This window comes from Lygodium microphyllum, chromosome 14 (genome assembly GCF_053477565.2).
Source record: "Lygodium microphyllum isolate KBCC chromosome 14, Lygodium_microphyllum_v1.1.10, whole genome shotgun sequence".
NCBI classification, from domain to species: domain Eukaryota; kingdom Viridiplantae; phylum Streptophyta; class Polypodiopsida; order Schizaeales; family Lygodiaceae; genus Lygodium; species Lygodium microphyllum.
In genome coordinates, this window is record NC_141148.1 from 86,892,408 (window position 1) to 86,902,787 (window position 10,380).

Here is a 10,380-nt window from a genome sequence, read left to right on the forward strand (position 1 = left end):
CAAGGTGACTGAGGGAATAGAATGTTAGAGTCAATTGACTAGCATTCAAGTAATCTATAATATTGAGTAAGCCCAATTGTAATGTAACATAGTCTCATGCTCCCAACTCCTCTCCCTACAGGTTGGATGATGTGGTAGAGGCATCACAACCTTTGAGGATCCCATCCTCATTTTCTTCCCATTAAAGGACCCCGACCCACTTATCTAACCTAATTGAATCGACTAAACATAAAACCATCCATGGTGCCTATCATATACCTTTTCTCCATCATACGTGGATAGCATATGTACTTTGGTATCCAATTCAAGGTACTCTTGCTCCAATTGATCCAATCGAATCTTACTAGATTTGTGAAAGTGTTATGTGCATCCTCTAAAACCTAAAGGACTTTTCTAGTTATGGAATGCAATTCTAAATCCATGCACAACAACATTCAATATCCCCTTCAGAAATAGTGGACTTAATTGGATATGAGATTTTCAATTCTACTCACAGGGGAAGTGTGGGATGATCAGCCCTAACAACAATCTAATGCCCACATAAGAAGGGTCACTTTGCAACAAATCAACGATGAGAATGGGCTAAAATCACACTTAGCTCAAATAGAGTGGAGCTATCATTTAAAGTTCCACTGCCATTATTAGGACCAATACTCAACCATACTCTGGTATCTAAAAGAGGAGTTAAGTCAATTATATCCTACCCCATCAAGGGGGTCGTATTCTAATAGTTGTATCTAGTATTTAGAAAATCTACCCAACCTATTGGGTCGACCCAACCATAGACTCTTAGGGATTGAGGCCTCCCACTTTTCTCCATGGGTTTGTTGTAGTTATCTAATTAAGGAAGGCACACTATGACACTATGTAAATATATAAAAACAACTCCCTTTTAGTTAATTCATTACACAGGGTTTGTTTACATAGCCTTTAAATACATGAACAAACACTTTGGAAAACACTAATATATATTGAATCAAAAGTTTACTACAAGCAGGACCAAAATTGTCATGCCTAAGATGGGACCTTCCAACCATGCAAGGTTTGCTTTATGTGATCACACTCCTTCCATGGTCATAGGGGATTTATGAGCTTAGAGCCCTATTAAGGTCCCTTGAGCCATCACAACTATCTCATATTACTAGGGTACTTACCATTTATTTCTTTGCCTATCACGTACTCAAATGATGAAACAAAACAGAATGTCTACCATTCTTATTAAAATGTAAGAACCCTCACCTTGTAAGGTGAGTTTTTTAATTTCTTACAAGATTCTTGAGCATCGTTTCTGTGGGGATCCTAATAGTCTTTACGAATATATCCTCTTCTATCCAGATGTCATAAGTATAAATACCAGGTTATGATAACCATCACGTACCAACATTAATTTTTAATGACCATGATGTGCATGAATCTACCTTTGCTTTTATCCAATTTTTCATTTAAACAATTAAAAATTTCATATAATATTGGTTTCAATATTTCTTGGATTTTAATCAAGTTAAATTTCATCTATTATACTTTTTCAAAAAGATACACTATTTTTACCATACTTTCCCAATACTCTCGAGGTTACTTTTATATTCCCATTAGTGTACATGTGACCACTTGCATGATTTAAATAGAGAGACTTGAGGAATTTAAGGTTAAAATTAATCAAAATTTATTATTCGACGACAGTTAAGATGATGTGACTTTTTGGGACTCGCCGACTACCCTAGCAGCATGTTTTTAATCCTCCTCTTCATATGAGAATGACAAATCGATGGTGGCTAGTTTATGCATCCAATCCCACTCATCCTCTGGGTAAGGGATATACTTTATTAGTGGACCATAGGGTATGCTGACTTGTGAGTCTCCTTTCAACATAGCAAAGATGGCATCTAGGTCAACCGGAGTGGTCTTCCAAGTGTCCATCTTGACTCTTACAGACTCTAATGATCTATTGCCTAAACATATGAGACTATTTCCCCACTCTTCAATCACTTATGCATTTCACATCCAAGGTCAACCTAACAAATCACAGTCTACTCCCTTCATGACTATGAAGTTCACTTGAGAACTAGACTCCCGCTATCTTCAAGGGCTAGTCCTTCAGCACTCTAAATGGCCTAGCTTTCATGCAGTTAGTCAGCATTATATTAAACTTTGTGATCTCCAAAGGTAGATTTCCCCAAGCGTGTAGGATTGCATAGCTGAGTACACTAAATTTAGTTACTATGTCTACAATTCCATTTCTTGTAGCATCTCCTAATGCATTGACAAGCAAGACTACGTGCATCTCCATGCCTTCCCAAAAGGCATTCAGGTGCAAAGACTTAGGCATTGAGTTCAAGGTTAAGCTTGGTATGTGTGTTACTGCATCATGGTCAGGGAAGTTGGGCATGCCAAGCTTGCCATGTTGTTCAAGCCAGTGCTTCAACCCTTGCCATAGCATTGGGTTCTGCCTGAGCAAATCTCCCAGAGGCAGAGTCATAAGGGCCGATATCAATGTCGTGAGCGAGTTGCCAACCACCTGATTTTTGTTAGCCTCTACACTCTTTTGCTAATGATCTTGGGCAATCTTCCCACATGTGGCATCTAGACTGTGTCTATATGGTGCTACGTGGGGTGTGGATGCGTCTCTTGATCTTAATCAAGTAGGCAAGACTAGTGTGCTCACACTAGAGTGCATCTCTTGATCTTAATCAAGTAGGCAAGATTGGTGTGCTCACACTAGAGTGCTCATCAATCTTGTCGTCCATGATGGGTTCTGCATCTTTTAGGTGCTCTTGGGCTTCTCTCACCCACTCCTTGACCTTATCAACCACTTCTAATTGGTGCCTCGTATTCCAACCTTGGAACTTCCCTTTTTTGCTATCTTAGGAGCAGATGTCTCTATTTTTGTGTTTGTGACTTGCTTCCCCTTTGGTAACATGGAAGTGTAATCCTCATCTCATCCCACTTTTTCCTTCTTCTATAGCTTCTCTTCCCTATTGAAGCTGCATCAAAGTTGCTAGGTCCTGATAAGGAAATACTGGCCTGCTTTGCCTTTACTGGGGGTCATGACATTCAGTGGAATTGGCATGGCTTTGCCATCAAGTATTTCAACTCTGAACAATCTCAATGGCACAAATGGCATGATAGCCAAACTAGTGGATGGTTTTTGCCTAAGGAATTCAATGTACAAGTGTGTGATCCCACACTTAGGGCATCTTAGATTAGCCTTCTCTTGATTGGCTTGCTCCATTTTTGAGGCATTGAGATGAGATGTGTCTAGGGTGACCACAAGTCCAGCAATACGATAGGTTCTTGGTTTTGACCTTCTAGGCCTCTACCTCTTCCCCTGCTCAACACCATCACCGGCACTAGTCTGAAATCCATCAAGATGGGATTAGCCTCTTTTTCATATGAGATGTAAGGGTTTACATATGCTTCATCCTCATTCGGCTCCTCTATGTAATGTATTGGAGCATCACTCATCAATGGGTGGGCCACGATGGGTCTAGGTGGTCTAGGTATCCCTATGTGGTTGATCTCCATCCTAAGGACAAGTGGCTTTGAGTCATTGGGTGCTGGAGAGCTAGTGGAGCTCCCCTTTTGTAATGTGGCAGTCTATTCTCTGGGTAGTAAGGCTAATTGTGTGACTATGGGTATGGCAACTGCCTCTGCAATCGACAATGAATCGCATCATGGCCAAGCCTACTGCAATTGGCATAGGGTTTGGATCTAGGATCCATGCATTTGACTAGAAGGTGATTTCCTCCACAATGCATGCATTGCATGTGTGGTTGTGCACGCCTTCTAATCATCTCTTGTAGCTTAGCCACATGCCAACCTATTCTTCACAAGAAAAGGTGGAAACGACCTAGAGAGTAGGGCAAAAGAAAAGAAAAAGAAAGTTAAAAAATAAAATATAAAATCAAAACTATTATGGGAGAAAAGGAAGAAATTCCGTGTCATAACAATAGACCTCATTCCAAGAAAAGGTGGCAAACACCATTGGGCAAGAAGTTGGATGTGGAAAAGGTGGTAACACCCTGTAGGCCACGATTGCTAAATCATTCATCGATCTTCCAGAAGAAGTTCCAAAGCTGCCTAGTCATTAATTGACACACCAACTTATTCACAAGATTTCATGATGATGGGTGGGTGGAGCATCCTTTCCCTTGAGTAGAAGAAGGACATGGCACGTATGGCAAGTGAAAGTCACCTTCAAGTCAATCACAAGGGTTATGTGCAAGAATGGTGGCAATAAATGCATTTCTAGTTGGGGAAGCATACATGTTGCCTTCGATGTGGATGCTTGTATCCCAAAGCACTGATTTGATGGTGTGTCTTCTTTAGTGTATCCCAAATTGAACTTGTTAGAGGGGGGATTATCTTTTGTGGTCCCTCCATCAATTGAAACCCGAGGTTGCTTCCCATGCCCAAGTCATGTCTCAATCACATTGGCTTGAACCCCATCAATGCGCCCCTTCATGAGCATATTAACCTCCATTGTAAAACCAAATTGCAAATAACACTACTACATTTGATGAGATGCAAAAGGCACATATCCTACTTTGCCTGGTCAAGCAATGAAATCTCTAGCTCCATCATTTTGAGATCATTCTTCCTCTTCTAAATCAAAGAAGGACATGTCCAACCACATTGTCATCACTACACTCAAGGGATGTGGCAATGGGATGGGCTAATGGTGATGACCTTGTCATTCACACAAGGTGATGACTATGATGACCACAAGACTCATGTATTACTCATCAATGGAAGGATTGTACTAAAATTTGCATAGTGTCATTGGATAATCAACTACAAGCCATACAATTGTTTGCACTCCATGGTCCAATTTGGGCAATCACAATAAATAGATTGTATTTGACATGGTACCACATGCATATGCTTGATATGCTATGCATCTTCAACAATAGTGTAGACTCATTCAAGTTCTCAATGGAAGCAAGATCACCCTCATATCTTTCAAGAATCTACTCTCATTGTGCTGAAATTTTGGTGCCCCCTTTACTAGAGCCAAGGTGGTTACATCACCTTGAATCAATTGCATGGAAAAGGCTTGTCAGAGTAGAGCACATGTTTAAGATATCAAAATGTATGTTTATAATCTCAATATACAAATCTTTGGCTCTTATTTGAAAAACTCTAGTGCCATCCCTTCCATTTGACATCTAGAGATTGTGACTCTCAATATACAAATCTAGACATCTTTCTTAATCATGAAGAACGTAAAGATCACACAATCCAATTGGAATGCTTGTTTGATATGAAATGTCTCCTTAAAAAGGCACATTTTGGCCACAAAGCAGCATGGGCCCACATCAAATAGATCATCCGTGCAACTTTTGATCACACTTGGGTGGACGGGGAAGGTGATACAAATTTTCTCTTGAGCATGAGTCATGTCCAAAATGGGGAGCATGGGCATTAAAAAAATATTTCCCAATCCTTGCACAAACCACAAAATGACTCAAAATGATCAATCATATTTATTTCCTATGTCTCCACATCTTTCTACATTTATGGAGCTTTTTGCCACTACAATGGCACAAATACCCAATGGTAGAATACAATTATTGAAAGACATTTTACTGGAGTGCTTGAGCATAGCCATGTCTTATGTTTTATCTTGATCTCTACCATTAACCTATCTAGGTGAGTTCAATTGGTGATATATGCCTCACGGCCCTCAACATCATTTGTAGCTTTGTTCTGAAGTTACAGACTCATAGTAGGCATGGATGATGTGTACCTTTCAAACATATGATGCAAACCTTTAAGGTGTACACTATTGCTCTTTTGGGCATTAAATTGTTGTGCCATACCCATAATGATCTTGGCTCTTGGCATATATATAAAAAGACTCCACAATGTTTATCCACTCCTCCACATATGCAATCCTTGGGTTCCCCCTTGATGTCACAATCATACGCATGGCAATCTATTTGGCTACTAAACTACACATAGCCCATATCTCATCCTATGCTTTGAGTGTATCTGATGTAGCATGCCTACACCCAATCAAATCCAACTCCATCAAACAAGAACTTGTTTTGTCAAAGACAAAGTAGTGATTTGAGATATGCACGAATGGGTTTGGCATACAAGGTTATGGTATTTCAATCCCATCATTTCTCTCATCCTTGGATGGTGTGTTCTCATTGCCAATGGACATATAATCAAATGTTGTCTTATCTATACCATCAACCAAAGTTTTCATACCCATGAAGTTGAAAGAACAATGTGAATCCATAAGATTCCAACCATACATGCAACACCTATGTATTTTTTCACTTTAGTGATCAATTGGGTGGGTGAGCATATTGGTGTATTATAGTCAATGTTGCATAATTTACATTTTACTAAGCTAATGCACATGGATCATGGTCTATGGATAGTGCAAGGGGCTCCTAATTCTGCACTACCCAAATCATAGTTGGCATGTGGCTACATTGATGTTAGCCAATTGTATCACAAGGTTTGATCCAATTCATGAAAGGACATGGCTCTACTGCTACACATTGGCCATAATGTAAGATGAATTCGTATGCCTTGGAGCCAACAAATGCTTCATGGACATGCCATGTATTGCAACCATGTGCATCAATACATGTAACCCATGCAGAAATTCAAGAGAAGACATTGAGGAAAAGGCATGAACTATACAAATTAGAGAAAACTCTTACCCTTCAATTGATGAGCTTGGGCTATAGAGTTTATTCAAGTTGATGGCCTAGCTCTCCAATCTTGCATGATGCTCTAGATCCTTTGCCAATGGGTAGTACATTCAAGTCAAATGCATGTTTTTTATCCAACATCAGCATTGCCCAGGTGGGTCCATCAGGAATAGTGTGCTCCTTGCATTTGGTACAAGCCCAATGAAAAAGTCAAAAGCAAAAATTTTCCACACATGAAAAAGATGAACCCTAAGTTTTGAGTTCAAATTGGGTCTAGGTTAGTTCACACTACACCCATATTATTGCAGACGTGGCTCAAAACAAGGCAAGAGATCCATTTCAAATTTGGACTTCCATCAAACTTAGGGAATTGTAATTGGCCCAATCATAGTCATTTAATATCGTCACCATAAAGTGTTGACAATGAATGCAAGTACTTAGGGTTCTCAACTTTCTAGTCAATAAATCTCCCTACTTCTTGCTTACTAGAGCTGAAACACCACTTGTGCTCTCTATCTACACATTTGGTGTACTAGCACTTGGCCTATGTGGCAAATAATATGCGGTATTGCATCCTAGAAAGCAACATTCCTTTTTTCCACTTCCTTATGAGGATCCTTATGTATCTCTTCTCATTGAAGATCACATCATTACTATGAATAAATTTTCTATCTTTTGTATCCCAACACTGATAACCCAACTTGCTACTTTGTTCATAGTTCAAAAGGATATATTTAGTGGATTTCGGCTCTAACTTGTTGTGCCAATATTTTGGTATACACATAAGCTTCATATGGCCAAATACTCCTAAGTGAGCATAAGAGGGGTTCTTACTCCGACCTTGTCTCTTTAGGAATGCCACCACCAAAGTAGTACTAGGTGATCTATTTATCAAATTTATAGTAGTTGCCATAGCCTCAAGCCAAAATCCTTGAGTAAGACGACTAGCATTAAATAGCATACTTAACATCTTTTCATTGATTATTCTATTTATATGCTCTACAACACCATTTTCGGTAGGATTACTAGGTGCAATGAGTTTCCTTTTTATCCCATGTGCATTACAAAATTTTCAAACTCATGAAAGACATGTTCTTCGCCATTATCACTTTTAAGACATTTAAGTCTCTTACCAAATTGATTTTTTATAAAGTGCTATGAATTTTTCAAAATAAGATAAAGCTTCATATTTCCTACATATAGTGAAAGTCTGCACTTTTGTAATTGCATCATTAATGAATGTGATAAAATAAAATGCTTTTCCTATAGACTTTGTAGGCATGGTACCATATATATTATTATGCATTAAATGAAGTGGCTCACTCCTTTTTTGTTGAGTTTTTCTTATGGGTTGAACATGCATGATTTCCATATATAAAATACTCACATATAGAAAGATTTAAAAGATCAAGAAAAGGCAAGTAATCCATATGAGATGACATTTTGATTCATTTTCTAGACACACATTCCAATTGGTGATGTCATAAAGATATATTTGGCTGGTCAATTACTATAATTATATGATTTTTGACATAATATATATGAAGGGATACAAAGTACCACATTTGGCTCCTTTATCTTTTAGAATTTCCACTGACTCCTAAAACTAGTAGAGTATCCCAAGTCATCCACTTGACCAGTTAGATATCAAGCTCTTGGTAAGATTGGACACATGGCATACATTTCAAAGAGTAAAGGTAAATCCATTATGAAAAGCAAATTACACATGTAATGTATCCACCTTAATACATTAGATATTATGTAATATTTAGTGATGAAAGTAATCAAGGATGTTGCACATTTTGTTAACAGATCCATAATTTCAAAAGTAATATTGTTTGGGAGTGTCAAAGATCTTATCTTTATTGATTTTTTGGAGATATTAGTAGGGATTTTTTATAGAAAATCATGAAGATTGAATTTTGATATTTTAAAACTTTCTTAAAAATGTAAAATGAAATAATAGAATCATACAAATATAAATTTGAATTAAAAGTAATACTTTGGTCTTGATCTTGTCTATTGATTGGAAAAGATTGTAGTTTTTACTTCGATATGTCTACTTTATGCTTATGAATTAATAAGAAGATATGTGGCTGTTGGATCTGTGGTATCAACTCTCAATCAACAAAAAGAGTATTTGTGGTTATTGGATCTAGAGGACCAATGAATCCATCGACAGTTGGACTAGCCCCAAGGTCAAATGGAAATACCAGAGTAATTGAGATAAACCCAAAAGGTCAGAGGATCTTAGAGGTGCTTTGAGCCAATGGATCCCTTGGCAACCTATGATAGGGATATAGAGCTCAACGATCTTATCTTATCTTGAACGTAGCCCTCCCACAACAAGAAACAAATACAAAACCAGGGCAGAAGCACACAATATATGTGAACATGGTTGAGCCATTGATCTTGCAACTTGAAAGAAATCATAAATCTCTCTTTTAAAAATGATCAAACTCATCAATTTCATCATCATCCCCATAGCTTCAACCATTGTGCACAAGAAAAGAGACAGAAAAGGAAAAGGGAAAGAGAGGAAAACTTTTGCAAAGAGAAGAGCAATAAATTTTCCACCATGTAAAAGAGAATGTGCGAGTCTTGGAAAAAAGTAGAGAAATAGGCACAAAAACCCCTTGTGTACTCCACCCCACCTTTTTACAAAAGGCACGCATAACCCATCATATTTTTATTATTTCTTTGAAATAATGACATATCTAAATCTATAAGATTTTGGCCTTTATATTTTAATTCTTTCTAGCTCCTTGTAAATGCAAGCACGTACACTCTTATACATACTATATATTCACAACTATGGCCCTCTCATATAAGATCTACTTTAGTGACTTTGTAGCACTGTGATTGATATTATCTTTAAGAAAAATAGAAATATGTTATATGAATGGATATCTTTGTGCCTTATTTTTATGCTTCTTTGCATATCATCATTTCCTCCCTCACAAAATTGTAAGGTGTCTTCTCAAATAGGAACCACTATCCAACATAAGAAAACACATGAAACTACTAGTAAAACAACTTCAATGAGGATTGAGGATTGAGGACTAGCAATTTTAAGGTATAGGGACTCCATATCCATGACTAGCAAAGTAAGGAAACTCTACCTCAAGCATCCCACATTGAAAAACTTGCATAGTCTTCAAAGATAGAGTTTGTTCTTCAACAAGAAATCATGATTGGTATTGCTGTATACATAGATATATTTGTGCCTTATTTTTGTGCTTATTTGGGTATCATTAATTATCGGTTTAGGGATGATGACCTGAAATACTAGTTAAGAGGTGGAATGACCTTGAGGGGTTGAGAGTGCCATGATCTGCAACCATACAATTGTATGAATTATAGACAGTTCCAACATGAGGCCATGTGATATTGACTACTTAGGAGGTCACCATACCCTTTGTCCTACCTACAATAGTTCTATCCAAATGAACATGTAACTCAGTTATAGAATGGGAGCTTCATTGGCATTGTGAGCACCCAACAAGCAATGACTTGTATTACCTAGGTTTGGACATGAGTCTATGCACTTTTGACTACCTAGGAGGTTACCATGCTCTTAGCCCTACCCACAATGGTTCTATCCTATGATTAGTAGCTCAATTATGGAAGGGGAGCTCCCTTGGGCAGTGATAGCACCCAAAGAGTAACAACCTGTAGCACCTAGGGTGAGAGGAATACCTAGACTTCC